This window comes from Sitophilus oryzae, unplaced genomic scaffold (genome assembly GCF_002938485.1).
Source record: "Sitophilus oryzae breed Bouriz unplaced genomic scaffold, Soryzae_2.0 scaffold_738_pilon_pilon, whole genome shotgun sequence".
Taxonomy (NCBI): domain Eukaryota; kingdom Metazoa; phylum Arthropoda; class Insecta; order Coleoptera; family Curculionidae; genus Sitophilus; species Sitophilus oryzae.
The window spans coordinates 386,398-408,707 of NW_022147349.1; positions in this window are offsets into that span (position 1 = coordinate 386,398).

Below are 22,310 nucleotides of genomic sequence, written 5' to 3' on the forward strand. Positions count from 1 at the left end.
CAATTAGGCGAGTTTGGTTTGGTTTTGAATTCGGTAAAATTAAAGTCAAGTAACATCACAAATAATACTATTAAGGCTGTATTGTCATAGAGTCTTATTCGATGATAAATGATGACTACTACCTACTAGAGATAAGCAACAAATCGCAAATTGCAATTCGATGGCAGCGAACATCGCAATCGCAACCTGCGATTGACTCTCATAGGAAACTGCGACTGCGATTTCTTCTATTTGCGAGTTTTAATCTAGGCAAGCAATATAACTATAGTGGCGAGTTGCGATATGCGATTTCTTCTATTTGCGAGTTGCAATTTAGGCAACCAATAATACTATAATTGCGAGTTGCGATTTTGTTGCGATTGTGATTTTGTAAACTAGGACCGTGACAACCTTATATCTGCGAGTTTGATTTTTTATTAGAAGTTGCGTTTTGCGATTTTGTTGCGAATGTAATTTTGTGGACAATTGAAGAATTTTATAGTAAACTGCGATTGAATTTTCCCTGATTTTATTTATTTATAGATAAGGTATTATTTTCTAGAGCCAAGATCATAATATACCGGGTGTTTCTCAAGAGTGACTCGCCTTCATAACTTTTTTATTTTTTCTGATAAAAAACCGAGGTGTAAGCATATGACATAAATTAGGATTGATTGATTCAATTCGTTTCGATCGCTTTCTGTTTCACAGGGAATGACTAGATACAACTTTTGATTTTTAAATCGCACCCTAGGTATTTTTTTACTTTATTCGATCGGAAATGGCACTCTAAATAAAATATAGAATGCCTAGTTAGTGGAGTGCTTTAAGCCCTTATGAGATACAAACGTCGGAATTCATTTACTGTGAATGAATTTTTATAAAACTTTTTGCATTGTATTGTTAATAAGATATATTACAAAGTTTAATTATTTAAATTCGTTGCTTTCACTTTAGTATTTAAATAAACACACACATATACAAATGCATACATACAAGATGGCTACGTTTTTCCAGAAAAGCTCTGTATCAGGATTCCTATTTGAGATTTTCACTCCAAACCTTTTACAAAATACAGGGTTGCGCACCTCATTCGCCTCGGTTGATTATACGAAAACGGAAAGATGTAGAAACAAAATATTTTTTGGGTATATGTGGGGTGGCAATGTGCACAATCTAAAATTATTTGGAAATATACAGGGCGTCTCAGAACTAAGATCCATACCAAAGTTATATTTTTTCTTATGGAACACCCGGTATTTTATTTCATTTTTGGATTCTTAGGCCCAAAAAAAGGCATTTATTATAAGGGTTAAATATGTTTAAAAACATTGGTTTTTGAGATATTTAAAGATATTTAAATATGCATGCTACAAGAAAATTGATTATCATCACCCTGTATATTACTTTTCAGAATTAATTCTTGTGCTGAGTTTAAAGATAAAGAAATAAACTTTACTGAAAAATGTTATTGTTGCCTTAAATTTATACAGGGGTGCCAAAAATTAGTGATCTACTTTAAGGATTTATTTTACATAAAAACTTTGTTATTTCAAATACAGCACCCTGTATTTTTTTAAATAAATCGAAGCAGATTTAAATGCTCTTTCAAACTATATTAGGGTTTCCTATACCTATCTATCTCAGATTTTGAATAAAAAGCGATTTTTAAATAAAATGTCAATCAAGATGCCTGGTATCGCCATGGCAATTTTCTAGTGACAGCTAGTAACTATTTTCAAAATCGACATTAGTGTATGGACATTATTATTTAAACAGTTTACTAAAATTTACCCACAATAGTTTAATAAGTAAGTATTCTTTATTTCATGCAGAAAAATAAAAAAATAAAAAAATAAAGTATATCTGTTGTGGAACGAATGGATATGTTACTAGTGATTTTATTTTGTAAGAAAAAATATTTCTTGGCCTCAAGAGCAAGAGCTATGCTCAAAAATATCCAAATAGGAATCTTCCTGATAAGCGTTCCTTTGAAAAACTACTTGTCCTAATTCCTATTTCGTAGAATTGGTAATGTAGTTTATAAAAAACCTATTAGGCAGAAACCTGTCGTTGGAAGTGAAGGAATTGAATTTGTGGTATTTGGCTCTTTTATAAAAAATTGATGTATCTACAAGTTATCGTAAAATAAAACAAAGAACTACTTCTTCGTTTTTCTTGAGAGAATAATAAATACATATTAATAAATATTATTTATTAAAGTATTGTAGGTCAATTAAATAAAAGTATACTGGTATAGATTTAAATAAAGTCTACAAACGAATGTCGATTTTGAAAATAGTTACTAACTGTCACTAGCAAATTGTCATCGCGACACCAGCTATCTTGATTGCCATTTTATTGAAAAATCGCTTTTTATTCAAAATCTGAGCAAGATAGGTATAGGAAACCCTAATATAGTTTGAAAGAGCATATGAATCTGCTTCGATTTATTTAAAAAAATACAGGGTGTTGCATTTGAAATAACAAAGTTTTTATGTAAAATAAATCCTTAAAATAGATCCCTAATTTTTGGTACCCCTGTATAAATTTAAGGAAGCAATAATATATTTCAGTAAAGTTTATTTCTTTGCCTTTAAACTCAGCACAAGAATTAATTCTGAAAAGTAATGTACAGGGTCTGAATAATCAATTCTCTTGTAGCATGCATATTTAAATATCTCAAAAACCAATGATTTTAAACAAGAATCCAAAAATGAATTAAAATACCGGGTGTTCCATAAGAAAAAATATAACTTTGGTATGGATCTCTTAGTTCTGAGACACCCTGTATATTTCAAAATAATTTTAAATTGTACACATTGACTCCTCACATATATCCATAAAATATTTTGTTTCTACATCTTTCCATTTTCGTATAATCAACCGAGGCGAATGAGGTGCACCACCCTGCATATGTTTAATGGTAGTTCACATTTCAAAAATATTTTTATAGATATACAGGGTGAATCAAATATATATAATTTATTTATTCGAGTTTAGTGAATTTTGCTATAAAACTCTGGTTCCAGAAATACCTTAATACCATAGAGTATACTAAGTGGTTTTTGAATTATGACCACGTCCATGAGGACGTCAATCTGGATGTCCGGGAACCTTCGTATGAGAACTTCTAATCGAGACGATCGACTTATTGTAAGTTTATCGCTAAGAAACCGCCGTTTGCCAGCTTTTCAAATTGATAATGAGTTGCACTCAAGAACCGTACATATTAACTAACGGACTACAAGAAGAAGATTAAATGAAGCAAATCTTCTGTCAAGAAGGCCTGTTTCGGGACCAGAACTTACTAGATGTGTTGACTAGGCCCAAAAGCAAAGGCATGGTTTTAATGCAAAAATTACGAAAGATCTTAGTGCCTTCTTTAAAACCGAATATTTCCAACAAAAATAAAGCTAATGAAATGAACCAAAAAACAAACCATCGAGAAAGGATGTATCTAGATGATAAAATAATTTTTAAATTTCTTGCTGTTTTAACGTATTTCGCAGGGTGTTTCAAACTTTCATCAAAAATATCAACATTTTTTTTCCCTCGTATAATTAACAGATGGGGATTTTAATTTAGAAAAAGATACTAAAAAGTCAAATAATTTGGCAACATACTGCTTAAAAATCATCAAAATCGGCCCATTATAATTAAATATATTAACCTTTAAATATATACATCAAAGTTTTAAGATGCCCATTTTTCGTGCCGGTGAATGTATTTCAAAAACTATACATTTTAGTCAAATAATTTTCTAATGAAACAAACCATTATTTTTTTACTAGAATCCCAAAATCAATTAATATATAGGGTGTTCCATTACAAAAAACATAACTTTGATGTGTAGCTTTTTTTGGGGACACCCTGTAGAACTCAACATAATTTTAGAAAATACTTTAAATGGACTTACAAAAGCTCAGAAAATTTCACTTCAATACAAACTTTTGTTCTCGTTGCAAAAACCGCGTCGTATATGACGCGCAACTGTATAATTCGATTTCAATCAAAATTTCAATGATTAGCATATAAGCAGAATAGGTGCATAATATGCATTAGGTTTATTTATTTCAATAAATTTCTTAGAAAAAGAATTAAAAAAATTAAAATATTAAGAAGGAAATAATTAAGAATTTACTAAAATTACTAAAATAAAAAATTAAAAGCAACGAAAAAAAATTGGTAAACATTTTAGTATTTTATCTATAAAACACAATACAGAAAGTTTTACATTAATACATTCACAGTAATTGAATTCCGAGGTAAAAATCTCTGGGCACTCCACTAAGTACAATATTTAAATATTAAAATCGCAATCGCAGGTTGTATGTACAGTCGCGATTGCGATTGGGGAATCGCAGTTTTACTCATCTCTAAAAGCTACAACGTCAGTACAATAGTTTCTATAATTGTGGGGTTTATTACAATTTATTTTTCCGTGTATTTAAAAATAAATAAATGAACTATTTAACATGTAAATCCTAAGACAAGGGGTCCCGCGAAGTCTGGGTCCCAGGTGGCAATCGCGACACTGACTATATGGCCAGTCCGACCCTCAGTGGCGGATTAAGACTTATTTGCGCCCTAGGCTAATAAAAATTTGGCGCCCCAATACACCCCCCCCCTCCCCGAAATTTTATTCTTGAACAATTTATTGTTATTGAGGAGTAGCTACAAAAAGAATATTTAATTTTTCACTACTTATTTAGAATGGACCTGCATTTAATTCGTGTGGATTAGCTCAGTGGCGGACTAAGGATATTCCTGACCCGGGGCGGACCTTATGTGGAGCCCCGTACTACCTCAAATTTAAAGTTTTGGCCCTAGCGAGACCGGTTGATGATGTAAACTTGACGGTCATTGGAGACGAAAAACTAATAAATAGTAATTCATTTTTCACTACTAATGGGCTACAATTTATTTGTATTTATCAACTTCTAAAAAATAAAAGAATAATTATTATTTCACTATTTAATTTACAAAGGAACTATTCTCCCCCATCTACGCAGAAAATTACGCGTCGTAAATTACATATAACGGCGCAACGCGCAAAGAGGAGTTTTGCCAAACCGACTGCACAAAGACGCCGCAGCCGGCGGTCTTTTTCGTTTGCGGCACTTTGTCGATAAATATCAAAGGATTATCGCGACAATGGCAATTTTTGATCCAATCATTTTTGTGTTTTGTTTTTAAAGAAATACCCGCCAAAAATTTTGAATGTCCAGTTTGGTATAGCAAAGTGCCTACAAATCAGGGATAATTATGCCGTCGCCGTGGCGCCTATTTTTCTTCGACGCCCTAAGCTATATCCTACTTAGCCTATTGGGTAATCCGCATCTGCCTACCCTGACTACACCCTACTGGTCACCAAGGTAAGAGAGCAGAGCAAAGCTATGAGCTTAAATAGCAACACCAAAAAAAACAAAAATTATGATTTGGCTCATCTCCAGAAATCCAAATATGGTTAAAAACTGCATAACGGTCGCTTCTCTTAAATCTGCTGGCCTTAAATCTAAGACTGAGGGATTTGGCAATGTCATGTTGGTGTAATATAAATACTTTTGGGTACCGCAGTCAGTTTACTGACTTGAAATATTAGTACATCCAGCTGATTGTCGAGGTGATTGAAAATAAACAACTAATTCACCAGAATACACCAAAACACTTTACTAAATAATTTGCGGATACTACTACTACTGCTATTACTCGCTGACGAGTATTTGACACGCATCAGAAGATGGTTATGCAAGACGTTTTCTTTCGTAAACTTTTCTGTGACTGAAAAGCCCGATACGTCATGTTATCTGTCTACCGCACTCCGGACATTCAAAAATCTCATCACTTTGTTGCCTCTTTACTTTTTGGTTGCAGATTGCGGATGATGCTAACATGGTTAGCGAAAAGTAAAGTAAAGTGTTTTGGTGTATTGTGGTGAATTATTGTTTTATTTTCCTATTGTAACACGAAAGGTTCCAACCCCCAAGTGTAATCCCTGAACTACAATTAAGATTTTCGGCGTTTTAGGAAGAATGGAAGCTCTTAACTGAACTTCGGAAAATTAACTTCTTTGACGAGTTTATCTGCTTCTTGATTGCCCACCACATTACTATGACCCGTCACTCGGCACAGAGTAGCCCCGCCTTGACGCAGCCAGGACAATGCTTCTCGGCAGTCCATCACAGTTTTCGATCTCACTGATTGCAGGGTGATGCTTCTTAAAAGCGCCCGAGCTGTCAGAGTATATCATGATATCCTCTATTGGTCTATCAGCGATTTTCTCTCGTATAAAACTGGCCGCTTCCTTTATGGCGTAAACCTCTGCTTATAGAACATTAGAGCCATCCAATAGCCTTAAAGATCGTCGGATGTCTAGTTCCTCTTAGAAGATGCCTATACATGTGCCTCCTGAAGTTACGGAAGCATCTGTTAACTGCTATCTCTTGAGTGTTCATTACTCGGTTGCATTCTTCTCTTGTCGGGATGCGAATCCTTAGCTTTTCTCCAAAATCATGTTTGGTGAGCATATAGTCCGTTTTGTGGTATAACAGATGTGGAATCGTGTTCGTCATGATTTTCCCTATCACTGGCAATATCCTCGAGTAACCGTAGTTGGTCTGCTTTCACAGATCGGATTCCCTTAATCTTAGGGCACCCTTAGCGGTCAGATCATTCACGAGCCAGTCGACTGATTGCAAGTCCAGAATTACTTCTAGCGCAGCTTGCGCTGTGTTGTTCCTTGGTCCAGTTGTACCTAGAGCTGCTAATCGTTGTACTTTTGTGAGTGATTAAGAGGTATAACCACTAACCACAGAATAACACAGTTTTCTCAGGTTACCATAGTTATCTTAATGTCGTAATGTCAAGCAATTTTTAGCAAGGTACACCGTATAACCTAGCGGTTAGCGGTAATAAAGAATAGTATAACAGAAAACATTATTACCAACATAAATTGATTTTTTTACGATGTCTAATATTTATGTGACACGTCCATCTACAGCGGTTCTCTCTTAATTATTTAATGTCGCTATAAAATTCAGACGATGATTTCAACAGATAACTAATTATACTCTGGTTCAAAATAATTAAAGTCGTATTAAAGTTTTTAATTTTTTTAATACCTTCTAAAATATCGTAATCGCAACCGCTCATCTTTTAGTTATCGTCATTTCTTTTAAAATATATATGTATATTAGGTTTAATTGTTGTCATAAATAAGTCCGATAATTTGTAGGTACATAAAATGTTGAAAAAAAAACGGTAAATGTTTCATGGAGATAGTTTTCCGATAAAAAATTTCGTGAATTGGTGTCACCTCCATAAGCAGGGGAGTTATATATATTTTAGATCGCCTAAGATCAATTTTTTCAAAATATAATAATCTTTCTTTAAAAACTACTAATTGATTCAATAAATTCAACTAGATCAGTTATTTTGGCATCTTATTCCTCTCATAATCTCAGTTACGTCATGAGTTAAAAATATTGAAAAATTGAGATGGTTGAAAATTCGTTTACGAGAGTTGTTTTATATTTTGCATATATAGAAACATAGTAATTACCTATGTTATTACGTACCCATTACCGTTTTTTTATTGTCTATATTAAATTATTGTAGATACTATAATTAAAATAAAATATTATAAAAATATAATAAAATAAAATAAAATATTATAAAAACAACTATAGTAAACAATTATTTTAAAACTTAGAAAATAAGTTGGTTATAATAATGGTTTTATAATTCGGAAACTCTCTATTTATTTTTCTAGTAATGCTAGAACACTCTATTAATTTGAAAGTCGTAGAGAAAATAGTATGACTCATTGGCAAGCGATGTAAATATTTGCGATTAGGTAAAATTGTGATGTAAGAGGACAAGCTTAACTTGCCGGCGAGTCAGTAGTAGACGGGCCGGCCTGCTGTAAAGTAGTGTTGTGTTGTGTTTTGTCACAGAGCTGACATTTGGAGGGTGCGAGTATTTTGACTAAGGTTGCGAGTCTTTTTTACTATTAGGATGCGAGTCTTATTGACTATTAGGATGCGAGTCCATTGACTATTAGGATGCGAGTCTTTTTGACTATTAAGGATTCGAGTCTTTTTGAATACTAGGGATGCGAATCTGTTTAGCTGCGGATTTGCGTCCAGGGAAAGCCCCTATACTTATTTCAGGTGACACCAGCTAGTTGTTGAAGATTAACCAATAGATCCGAATAATGTTTGAATTAGATGGAAGATATGGAATGGGATATATTGAATATAATATTAGGGGCTAGGGGGCGGAGTACCCCCGGGTGAGTTTTACTATTTAACTTTTCAAAAGTTTATAATCATCTGCTGATGATGCTAACATGGTTAGCGAAACGCGCTTCCAGTGTAACAGTAAAAGTGTTTTGGTGTATTGTGGTAATTTAGTGTTTTTATTTTGCTATTTAACTATCAATTTTATCCAGATCAGTAAATGTTTGTTTTGTTATTTTCATGTACAATGAGAGCCTGCTTGCCAATGACCAACTAAATGGATATTTGAGGTGAATTTGCATTGTGAGACCCGGTTGAGTAAGCTCCAGAAATAAGCGATTTTACACAATAAAAAATAAACGCATCAAGGACATTACACACAAATAAATACATCAACAACTTAAATAAAATTAAATTTTATGGTACTTTGTACAGGTTGTTCTCTTTTTGGGTTTTACAGGATTTATTCTCGTTTATGAGCAGCGGTACGAAAATACGGTTTTCACAATTGCTACTTTTTTATGAAACTAAAAATGGTAAACACATATTTGATGCCGCTGTTAAAAATTTACGATAAAAATATATTAAAAAATTAGACTTAAATCTTTTCTAAAAAGACTTAAATCTCATACCATTAAGAAACACTTAAATCTTTTAAAAGATCTAAACTCCATGAAGGATTTCCAAATCTATATTAGCTCTATTAGAAGTTCTGTATTAGAGAAAAAATATTATGAGAGTGATCTAGTTCGTGTACTTTTATACAACATTGGCTTTACGTTTTTGAATTAAATTGTTTTGGATGATTTATTGGCTCGTAGTATACGACCAATGCGACTTGCAAATAATGTATTAAATCAATGAAAAGATTGATAGACAGCTGAAGCAATTTGAAGTGGAATAATACAATACTCTATTAAATTAAGATTTCTCCAATTCTATTTGATGGTAAGAATGCTAAAAAGGTATACCACCCATGCACTTTAATTTACATGCCAATATTTTTGGATACAAAATATTTATGACGTCAAAAAGATTAAATAAATGACTTTATTGTCAAAAAATTTTACAATTTGTAGACAAAGGTAAAGTAAACAAACAAACAAACAAAAAAGAATACAAAACAAATATACAAATTACATTGTCAGTCTTATTGTTTAAAATATAAATGTTTACAATGTCAAAGAATAAAAATAAGGTTCAAAAATATTTTAAAGTTTATAGTAAATATAGTAATAGCAAATATTAGACCAGTGTTTACAAGATCAAATTCGATTATCAAAATATAGGTCATTTAGGGCGTAGAAATCCTTGGCTAGTAAATAAGATTTCAATGCTTTGCGGAATGAAGAAAATGATGTTTGGATTTGATTTCAAATGGCAGGTGATTGTGCATTTTTTTCGAGTTGCATAATATTGAACTTTTAACTAACTCTGAGCGTGGGGTAGGTAGATAAAGATCTTGCTCCGCGTTCCTGAGTGGATAAGTGTGAGACGGCCTTTCTTGAGAAGCTGATATATTTTTTAAAAAAGTCCTGGCAATGAGTTCTGCTGTTTAATCCCAGTGAATATCGAACAGTTCTCTTCTGAGGAAATGCTGTAAAGGAAATGTGTTCTGTAAAGGAAATGCGGTCATATTGATTCGCACAACACGCACCCCAGAATGGAAGGGCATATCTGAGGTGCGACTCAAAAAATACATAATAAACAGTTCTAGCCACCGACATGTTAAGCTCCTTGCTCCTTAGAAACAGATCTTAATACAAAACAGGCAGAGCTTAATTTTTTCGACAAAGCGTCGCATTTTAGAGAATTGTCTACAACAAGCCCTAAGAATTTTACAGATTTTACGACGTCAGTGGTGGTGTTGTTACAAAAGGCTACAGCGAGTTTTTATACGACAAATCTTTAGTTTTAGAAATGTTGAGACTCAGGAGGTTCGAATCGCACCAATGGTGATTAAGTCATTTGATAATAATCCTATGAAGTGCCGTGACGTCCTTGTTCCTCCAAGTGAAGCTAGTGTCATCCGCAAAAAAACGTATTTTACCACTGATGTTTATGTTAGCAATGTCGTTAATAAAAAGAAGAAACAAAATAGGGCCTAGTACTGAGCCGTGAGGTACTCCACATTCTATTGGCTTGCTAGAAGACAACGTGGTATCCACCCTCACAAGTTGACTTGTGTTGCTCAGATACGACTTAAACCATTCGAGATGTTCTCCTGAACCCATAGTGCTGCAGTTTGTTAATTGGGATCTTATGATTTACACCGTAGAACGCCTTAGAAAAATCACAGAAAATTGTTGCTGTAGAATTACGGTTATTTAGGCTGCAGTAAAATTTATTAAGGAGGGAAAACATAGCGTCATTTGTGGACCTGTTGCTTAGAAATCCATTGATGTTCACTAAGTATTTTGTACTTAAACAGAAAAGATACCAGCCTTTTTTTAACCAACTTTTCTATGATTTTAGATAGCGTTGGAAGGAGTGCAATTGGGCGATAGTTAGAAGCTTGCTCTTTGTCTCCTCCTTTATGCAGAGGAGGAATGATTATAGATTCTAGCTGTCTTAAGACATTTTGGAAAAATACCATTTTAGAATGACATGCTTATTAAAATAGTTAGGTGATTCAGAGTGCTTTCTGGCAGATTCGAAAACATTTTTAAAAGTTAGCCCGTCGCGTCCGTCCCAGATGAGGATTTATTTTTGATGGTATTAATTTTACTGCGCAGCTCTTCCAAAACTACGGACGAAAAAAGGAAACTGTGTAAGTTTACATTAATTATTAAAATATATTTTAATCTTTTCGAAGTTATTTAGGAAAAAAAGGTTGATGATTTCTGAACCGACTCATAAATTTAAAATATTAAGTTCACCGGAAAAATATATGGATACCATTTTATTAAAATTAAAAATAAATGTTTTGAATAAATAACCACATATTTCTAGGCCGATTCTTTCTACTTCAATTGAAACGAAGTAATCACACTTGTTATTTCTAAATTTCGCATATTTGCAGAAGTTTCTGTGCATTTTTTGTAAAAAGCACCTAATCAATTGTTCGAATTTAACCTGTACTGGCTATGTTTTTATAACTGACCAGAATTCATTCAAATAACTTTGTTTAGTATTAAACAACGTTATGGAGCGTAGACATCTTGACATCTTAACAGAGACGAAATGCTAAGGGCCGTGGGTATGCTCGAAGCTGGAATGTGCCAAATCGACGTAGCTAGAGCATTAAATACAACGCAAAGTGTAATAAGTGCACGCTACCGTAAAAGTGGTGATGTTGCTGAAAGGCACATTACTACCCTTCAGCAAAATCATTTTTTACAATTAAATGTTCGACACGGACCGACTCTTACAACACCAGAGCTTAGTTTAATTCTCCAGGAAACACATAATGTAACCGTTAGTCCTGACACTATTCGCAATAGATTAAGAGAGGTCAACTTAAGAAACACACGTCCCTGGAAAGCTCAACCCTTAACGAGAGGAAATCGAGAGGTACGATATTTGTGGGCTCAAGATCATGTTCAATGGTCGAATGAACAACGAGCCAATATTCTCTTCACGGATGAGTCACGCTTTGGAATTCATCCGGATTAGGGTATGGCTTATGGTATAGAGAGAACCAGGAAATCTTATTCGGGTTGGATCATGTTCAGGAAGTGCACCCTTATCAAGGTGGAACAATTATTATGGTCTGGGGAGGAGTCCAGCTAGGCCGAAAAAGAGATGTCGTTTTTCTTGAAAGGTTTCTAAGACGAATCACAGACCGTGATTTAATTCTTAAAATTGAGCCTGTCGTGTTACAATATGCCAATGATTTTGGAAGAAACTTCATTCTCATGCATGAAAACGCACGGCCTCATACAGCCAGTCAGAGTGGTAAGTGAGTTTATGAATGCTTTTCAATTAAACATCTTAGACTGGCCGGCACAATCTCCTGACCTCAACCCCATCGAGCACGTATGGGACGCGGTCCAAAGAAAAATTTTGAGAATGGGTATGACTCGTGAAACTTGTAGGAATCTGGTTCGGGCCGTGAATGCAGCGTGGCAGGCTGTACCTCAAGAAGAGATCGACAACCTGATCAGGAGCATGGAGAGACGATGTAGGGCTGTAATGAACAGTAGAGAGAATGAACCCTTATTAATAGAATGAACCCTTTATTAAGTAAAAATGGTTTTATCTTTTTTTTTAATTCAAAGTTTAGAATGTGCTTATTTTTTAGAAAATGCCAGTGTATTAAAATTCAAACGTAAACCAGTTGTTGTTACTGGATTTTTACTGGGCAACAAATATGCCCAACCAACAAAAAAAAACAGTACGTTTTTAGGGGTTTAGTTTCAAATCGGAAGGTCAAATCTTTGGGTCAGTTCGGAATAAAAAAAAAACATTAAAAATGGCTAAATCCAACTATTTCAAGAATATTTTACTCGTTTAGCACAGATAGGTTTATTTCACAGTACTGCATAAAGTCAAATTTCAAAACAACAGTTACCACCCTAAGGCGGTAAAGGTTTTGATCGTAAGTGGTAATATGTTTTGATCACTGTGTAATATGTCGATGGCATAAGCTAAGGGGCTGGAGGATTTTCTAAAAAGACTGAAATCTTTTTCTATTTCGGAATACAGATTTAAATCACAAATCCTTTTGAAAAAGGAAGTTTAAGTCTTAAGTCAGCTTTCGAAAATGCTCGTTCTATATCTATAAGAAACATTTTGTTCTTTAGGTTTTAATATTCATGTTTTATATTCTATTTTATTTAAGTTTATAATAGACTCACGAGTGGCGGGAACATAATAGATACATAAATGTTATTCATGAGAAAAAAAAATAGAAAAATTATAGTACCCATTGAAAACCTTGTTAAACATATGGCAACTCCATTAATTCATTCAAATTTTCAAAAATTGATGGTATCAAAGTGGGAAGAAGTTTCTACAACTTGTTGCAATGGATGGAATACGATATTTCATAAGCAGTTCATTATATTGAAAATACGGTCTTAGGTAACAATCATTATTGATAAATGTCAGTTTGTTTAATAGTAATAAGTAAGTACCTATACGTTATTGTTAGCGATAAATGAAGTTAATGAGATCTTTGTTTAGCTTATTAGTGTTACAAATAATCAATTTTAAAGGGGATTGGCCAAACCTATTTGAATAATTAATTAGGTTTACTTATACAACACTCTTCTAATTGATTCTAATTACTACATCGGTGAATTAGGGATCTGAGAAATGAACAGAGAGAGACAATCGTAAGTTACCTGTAAGACGACTCGATAAATAAAAAAAATTAAACGATAAATATTGCATATCTCGAAGGAGCGAACACCTGTGTAGAGAAAGGCATCTGGTAGATATCGGAATGATGTTGGTATATTATAGTTGGTTTTACGTTTATGAATTAAATGGTTTCGATTGATTTATAGCCTCGTACTCAAACGAAGAGAGTTATTTAAGTATGAAAATGATTTTGATACACTGGTCCGTAACACTTTGACACAAGTCAAATATAAAATCAAAGCTCATGCAAGGCTAAGTCAACTCTTCAAAATAACTGTCTCCTGAACGAACACCTCAGTAGATTGAAACTAAGAAACAACGGCGAATGCAGATTCTGTTAGGAAATTGGGGAAACACCTAGTCAAAGATGTTTTGCAGTTAAGAAAAAAACTAGTCTGGCTAATCTGTGAGAATGAGTATGGCAGGTAAAAAATTGGAAAAAAAAATATTGAAACCATTGCCCTTATTTTCGCAGTCTTAAAAATTTGTCAGATGATAGTTTATATTATAATTACAGCTGCAAATATAGTTTGGCTAATGTGAAACATACCGAAAGCCTTGCCAGTAAAGTCCGACCGAACCTGAATTTTTAGTCTCGGTCGAGACAGAGACCGTGACCGGGACCTAGACCGAAACCGAGAGAAAAAAAAATTCTCGGCCGAGAACGAGACCGAGACACGATGCAATATTTATTTAATAGTTTATTATATGAAAAAACATCTGATAATAATGTAATAAAAATGTTATTTTCATGCAGAAACGGTTTTATTGGGATTTAACACTATAAAATTACTAATACTAATAAAATTACTTTATCATCTTTTTAGTAATTTTTTATATTATAGGCTAAAAATCCTTTCAAATTATGCAGTATTTCATCATATTCTTTCTAAATAGTTGTTTGCTAGTGACGCATTGTTGGTGGTGCAGACTAGAAATTTATAAGCTTCTGGTTCAGAACTCTGTAAGGAAGTGAATAATTACACACAAAAATTTTAATTATTAGTAGGATATGGGAGTAATTCATTTAAAAAGCACAATTCTATTAAATTTATAAAACTTTTAGTAATAAGACACTAACATCTAATGGTGCGTTTAGACTTGAGCACGCACGAGCTGAGCGTGCGCGCACGGCATTCATTCGCGCTCTCGGCTCCGCTCAAATTAAAATCTTATTTTTCGACGAATGAAGTGATCCATTTGTGCGCGCACAATAAAGTTGTGTTGGCGAAAATAATGGACGACCAAGAAATAGTCGAGGCTGCAGTCATTGTTATGCACAGCTTAATTATTAAAAAGGAGAAAAATCGAAAACATCGTCGCTGGTGGCAAATCCAAATTTTTAGAAATCGATATAATTTACTGCAACAACTTAGTGTCTGAGGAGGGTTATGATCAGTTCAAAAACCTTACAAGAATGACCAGCCCCGACTTTGAATATTTACAAAATTTAATGACACCAAAAATTACGAACAAAAGATACAAATTTTAGAATAGCAATTTCATTAATATCGACATATTCAATATTAATTTTATTTACAAGATCTAGCCATGCGTTTTTTTTTTATTTTTTAATAATACAAAGAATGTTTAACATCCCATAATATAGGCAAGTTTTCATATTCTTCAATTAATAATAACGAAGATTCATTGATCCACTCCATAATTTTAATAAAGAAAACGAAAAAAAAAATCACACAAGCACGCACGAACGCAGACAAAACAAATTGCCGGTGCAAACTGAGCGTTCGCGCACACATAAAATCCCTTTGGTCACGGACCAAAAACCGACACCAGACGGCTCACTCGCGCACAGACAGATTCAGAGTCGTTTACACTTGAGCATTCGCGGAGGATCAGTGCGTGCGTGCTCAAGTCTAAACGCACCATAACATTGCGTTCATTGTTTACGCATCGAAATACGAAGGTGATTCTTCAGCCGCCCGGGAAATCCCCATCGTGATTCAATCAGATCAAATATGGATCAGATATGATCCATTTTTTTTCTACTTCGGACGAGTATTTCATTCATTCACGCTTCGATAGGTGGAGTGATGCGCTCAAAATTAAGCTAATTTGACGATCGTGGGCAGTCTCGGCCATGGCCGATAATCTCGGCCTTTTTATGCCGAGAACGAGACCGAGATCTCGGCCTGATTTTTCGCCGAGAAAGACTGTAACCGAGACTTACTTGCCAGACTCGTCTAACGCTCGTCGGCGCGCTAAATTCAGCATGTTCAATTATTATACAGCTATGATAGTTGTCATCTCTACATGTTTTTACTTTTCATAATTTATAATAAGAAAAGTAATTGTTTAGGGCAAAGTTTGACTATGGTTATTTTTTATTTTTGTATCTCCTTTAGTTTTTGAGTTATAGCAATAAAAAAATCTGGTCAAGGCGACTTATCCTAAACTTCTCATTATGTGAATGTGTTTGGTCTAAAACCATTTTTGGAATAAAGAGTACGTTTCCAAATTTTGCTATATTGAAAATCACGAAATTGCGAGTACCAAAAATGTACGCATCAAAAAATACGAGCGTCGTTACATAAATACGCACGTGTCGCTTCCTCTTCTCATTTAACTACCCGACTTGTGAGCAGTCCCCCCCCAAAAAAAATCTATAAATTGGGTTAAATAGTGGGCTTTTGAGTTAAAAATGGCGCTTTAAAAAGCATATTCTACGTTACTTTATATTTAGGCCCCCCTTAAAATAAATTCTTATATCCGCCCTGCTTGTGAGTCTGGCGGGGCTTTCGTGATTGCAATTGATAGCCAGACGTGTATTTTCTATGAAACTATAGTATTATTTATCATGTGACAAATTTTCAAAGCTGGGAAAATAAGGGTACAAATTTTGTAATTTTTGCAATTTTCAAGACTAATTTGCCAATTTCGTAAATCAGCCAAACTTGCATTAGATTATAGTTTATGACAGTATCAAATGATACGTTCAATTTCAAGCATGGGAAAGTATGGGTTAGGATTTCGAATCTGTAAAATTTTTGCATCTACAAATTTTCAGTCAAACTGACTTTCCTTGGCACGTGCCAGACTGTTATGTCCATTAATAAAATGATTCACTTTAATAAATGTCAAATATTTATGAATGGGAAAATAAGTGGATTTTTTAGTTTTATTTAGTAAACCCAGCCGAAAATTTTAGCCAGACTTGCAAATTGTCTTTTAAGGACATCATTCGAACATGTCATTATACAGGGTGGCGCAGCTCATTCGCCTCGGTTGATTATACGAGAACGAAAAGATGTAGAAACAAAATATTTTATGGGTATATGTAGAGAGGCAATGTGCATAATTTAAAATTATTTTGAAATGTACAGAATGTGTCAGAACTAAGATCCATACCAAAGTTATGGATTAATTTTATGGAACACTGGTTCATTTTTAGATTCTTGGGTATAAAATAAGGCATTTATTATAAGGGTTTAATATGTTTAAATGCTTTGTTTTTTGAGATATTTAAAGATATTTAAATATGCATGCTATAATAAAAAAAATTGTCAACACCTTGTACGTTACTTTTCAGAATTAATTCTTGTGCTGACTTTCAAGCCAGAGAAATAAACTTTAGTAAAAAAAAGTATTGCTTCCTTAAATGTATACAGGGGTATCAAAAATTGCTGGTCTATTTTAAGCCAGCAGATACTGCTTTATTTTTCTCGATAAAACAATAAAAACTTACCTATTAACCTTATTGTAGGTAAATTAATTAGAAATAACCTGTTATAAATTTAAATAAAGTAGTTAAATTAATGTCGATTTTGAAAATAGCTACTGAGTGTCACTAGAAAATTGCCATGGCGACATCAGCCATCTTGATTACAATTTTATTGATAAATCGCTTTTTATTTAAAATCTGAGCCAGATAGGTATAGGAAACCCTGAGTTTGGAAGAGCGTTTAAATCTACTTAGACTTATTGAAAAAAATCCATAGTGTTGCATTTGAAATAACCAAGTTTTTATGTAAAATAAATATTTAAAATAGACTCAAGGAAGCAAAAACATTTTTTAGTCAAGTTTATTTCTCTGGCTTCAAAGCCAACACAAGAATTAGCTCTGAAACGTTATGTACAGAGTGTTGACATTTTAGCCGACCATACCAATAGGTATGGTAGGCTATTAAGATCGGCGAAAAATTTTTTTTTTTAATTTCACTCAAAATGAGTTAGTTCGGTCATAAATGACCTAAATACAAAATATTTTCATGGTATATGTCCGTCTGTCCGTCTGTTTGTCCATCTGTCACTCCGTCTGTCAGTCCGTCTGTCAATCCGTCTGTCAATCCGTCTGTAACACGATAACTCAAAAACCGCTGAAACGATTTTAACCAAATTTGGCACAAAAATACTGTGGCACCCGAGAATCTGGCCATTAGTTGTTGGTGGGGGTGGGCGAGGGTTGGTAAGGGGATATGGGGGGGGGTTAAAATTTTAAAAAATTGTAACTCCAAAATTACAGTAGCTAGCGAAACGCGGTTTTCAAATTAAGATTAGGAATAATATTTGCAACAAAATTTCTAATAACATCAAAATCACTCAAAGTCGCAGTTTTTGAGATATTAACATATTTTAGTATGGGCGGCTCTACGTGCCTACGGCGCCAATTTTTTATTATAGCATGCATATTTAAATATCTTAAAATATCTCAAAAACCAAAGCTTTTAAACATATTAAACCCTTATAATAAATGCCTTATTTTATGTCCAAGAATCCAAAAATGAAATAAAATACCGGGTGTGTGTGTTCCATAAGAAAAGATATAACTTTGGTATGGATCTTAGTTCTGACACACCCTGTACATTTCAAAATAATTTTAAATTATGCACATTTCCTTCCCACATATACCCATAAAATATTTTGTTTCTACATCTTTCCGTTTACGTATAATCTACCGAGGCGAATGAGGTGCGCCACCCTGTATAATCACCCACTGGGAAAATAAGTACAAAAAAATTCACTGCCCCTGGACTAATACATTTTAAATTCTACTTTGCTGAAATTTTTCTAACTATAATTTGTTTGGTAATAATTATTGGTACCAATCACTAATCCTAAAATCCTCTAATACGGTTTTGCCAACTATTTTAATCATTGCGATTCGCTCCGAATATTTCTACATATATAGGTACTACAAAAACCAAAAAGAAAGTTAAAAATATGACAAATTAAATATTTTTATATTTCAAAAATGTATTATATAAAATATACATTTTCTATACCGATATCGTTTATGACTCAAGTATGATATTATAGACAATAGGCGCAAATTTTAAATCTATTAAGGGTGTGCACTGGCTTGTTCTAACTCTTTTTGTGACCCACACAACAGCATTTAAGCTAATTAGCTATTGAAGGGTATACAGTTACCATACCGTCAAAAAGAAGCAAAGAAGAGGAAGGGTTATTGTTGCCAGCTAGTTTTACAAAGGGTGGCTGAAAGTTCGAACGTGCCTCACCCTGTGGTCGAAAATGCAGATGGTGGTGAATATTATAAATAGGGGTAGTCTATGGCGCAATATTCTTATTTATTGTAAATTCTTTTCATTACTATTTTTTAGAAAAAATATTATCATTAATGAGTGTGATATTTTCAAACTGATTCATTAAATACTATTTACTAACTTTATATCAAACTTACATTTCATTAGAACCACCAGTTATTAGAATCATAATTAAAACGCTTTGAAAATGTTAAGTCATCTTTTATACAAAAATGAAATGACATTTGCTGTATAGTCTCACTAAAACTCGGGAAAGGCTGCACCGATTGGGCTAAGTGGTAAAAAATATGCCATACTTAATACTTTAATACTATAACGTACTTAATACTGTTGAAACTACCTTCAATTTCGTTTTTAAAGTAAAGTTTGTCCGTTGCCCAACGAGTCCAAACACATCCAAACAATAATGGCAGAAAATAAAATTGACCTGCGAATTATTCTCTCGTTAGACAAACTTTATATAAATAAACTGGGAATTATGAAAGAAAAGTCCGGATTTTATCCGGATTTCAGTGCTCAATTGTCCGGAATTTCCAAAAAATTGTATTTAAACCCTATTTCTAGTTATACCGGGTGCGTCTCAAAAGTGGCTCACTCCTATAACGATATTTGGTATGTTAGTATATGACATCAATTAGGATTGATTGACGTATTCAATTGTTTTCGGTCAATTCCTGTTTCGCCGAAAATGACTATAACTAGTACCCTATCTGCCCCCCCCCCCCTCCTTATCAGTTATTATAACTCTTTTTCCTTCAATCCTATACTTTAACTACAAACTAAGCATATTTATGCTACTTTAAAGCGGCTCATACATTATCAAACAAATTGCGCAACGCAGGCTGTTGCGCAACGAGTTGCCAATGTATGGCAGTGTTTGACGCGTTCCGCAATTGTTTGATGAGTTTCAAGAATGTTTGAATTCTTTTGTGCAACAGGACTGTTTGCGCAACGCGTTGTGTAGTGTATGTGTGTGTTGCGCTTCGTTGTGCAATATTTTTGTTCTTTCATCCAAATTCTTTGGTTTTTTTTTCGTTTTTTGGTATCATCGACATCATCTAGGGTATATACGATAATAATTGACGCAGTGGCAATTGAGGACGTGATTGTTTCTCAAACAATGCACAACTTTTAATAAAAAGTTTGATCAAAATTTTACTAAGTGCATGGGTGATGCAGTTGTGCAACGGAAAGTTGCGCGTCCCTTTGGCGCAACTTGTTTGATAGTGTATGGACCGCTGAATCAGTTGTGCAACGCAGCGTTGCGCATCGCTTTGTTGCGCAATTTGTTTGATAATGTATGAGCCGCTTAACAATAAATTTTCTCTTAATGATACTTCAAAATTCTTATCTTCGTTCAATCTTAAGTCTGCGATTGTTGTTTTTTCTACACCGGTCTCGAAAGTGACTCACTCCTATAATTTTTTTATTTTTTTAGATAAAAAAACGAGTTTTGGTATGTTAGTACATGACATATATTAGGTTTGACTGACGTATTCAATGGTTTTTAGTCACTTCCTGTTTGACCGGAAATGACTAAAACTTTTGATTTTTAAATCCACCCTCTGTATATTTCTACTTTATTCCAAAAGAAAATGACATTCTGAGTAGAATGGCATATCATATGTCAAGTTTTGACATTTTCGCTTAAAAAATCGTATTTTAAATTTTAATTTACAGTGCCAGGGCTGTGTTAAAAATAAACAAATTATAGGGACAGAAACTTCTGCGACGCACTCGGTATATAGAGCATAAGAAATAGAATTCAAACTTCGGCAGTCTCGTTCTGGTATAAGTGATCTTTGAAAACATAACAGTATTTAATTGCAAGCAGTTGCCCATTATTTGTTTTATATTTTATTATTAAGAATTTAAGAAAATTTTCCTTTCTCTTTCACAAAAAATTACATATTTAGTGCAGAATCAGTATTATGATCAGACTGTTTTGTCGGCTGCAAAATGAATATCAGCCAAAGTTTGAGGTGTATTTCTTTGTGAGAAATTTTTCTTTGTGTGATTCCTCTAATGAGAAAATTCTACGATTTTGCTACCATTTTCAGTGTAATACACATATTCAATCCGGAACAGTCAAAACCACCAAAAGATTGATATCTTTCCCACTACTATTAATAAATTAATTTAATTAATGAGGCAAACTTATAAGTTATTGTATTAGTATTTGCCGCATATAACATATTAGCCATTAATAACAAATAAAGGGTGTGGATAGTAGAAAAAGTGCAATTTTGAGGGATCAGCCTAAAACTGTTAATTTTGCTGGCTCTTGACCCAAAATAGTTTGTTTAGAAATTTATAAAAACGAGAATTATAGAAAGAAGGATTATTTACAAAAAGTTGTTAACTTTTGAGTTATAAAAATGCCACGAATAAAATCCGATTTATATTTTTTTATTTAATTTTGTTTAATATTCTTCCACGAAAATGAATTCGCAAATCCCAGTTTCGGATAGAGCACTCAAAAAACATATAGAATAGAAGAAATCAAAACTACCCCAAAGCTTTCGTGCTAAGGATTTTTTTGAGCATAATTTCAGTAAACTATAATAGGATACATCTAGGATATAGTATAGTGTTTATAATGTTTAGTCAGATATTCTTCCCTATGTGGTGTGGTAATAGCTAATGTGTGTTAATGTGGAAATTGACAGTACCGATTAATTATTGAACTGGATATTCGTTACTATTTGTTTAGATTACTGTTTTTAAATATTTTAGTTGCTGTTGTGGCGCCCCTTGTGTCCGGCGCCCCGGGCGGCCGCCCGGGTCGCCCGGCCCTTCCGCCGGCCCTGCATACTGGGTATTTTTTTATCATTCATTTTACATTCATTTAATAACAAATGACATTCTGAATAGAATGGCATAGCATATGTCAACTTTTGACATTTTCAATTAAAAAAATAGCATTTTATATTTTAGAGTGGCTATGGCCAAAAATGTAACGACAATTTGACTCGAAATACCAAGTGTGTGGTACCAAATTATTAATAAAAATATATTTTTATTAATTATTTATACAAATAAAAAAATATTTTTCCAAATATGCTAATTAGCCCCCCTTTGTTCCATTTGAAAAGATTGAGATATGATTAAAAATACGATTTAGGCAATTTTTAGCAAAAGACACGAAGACAAAGGTATGAAGACAAACAAAAAAAGACACGAAAAACATTAGACCGTCAAATCTATTTTTCCAAGGCTCCCTTATTAAAAATGAGTTTCTTTAACACAGCCACTC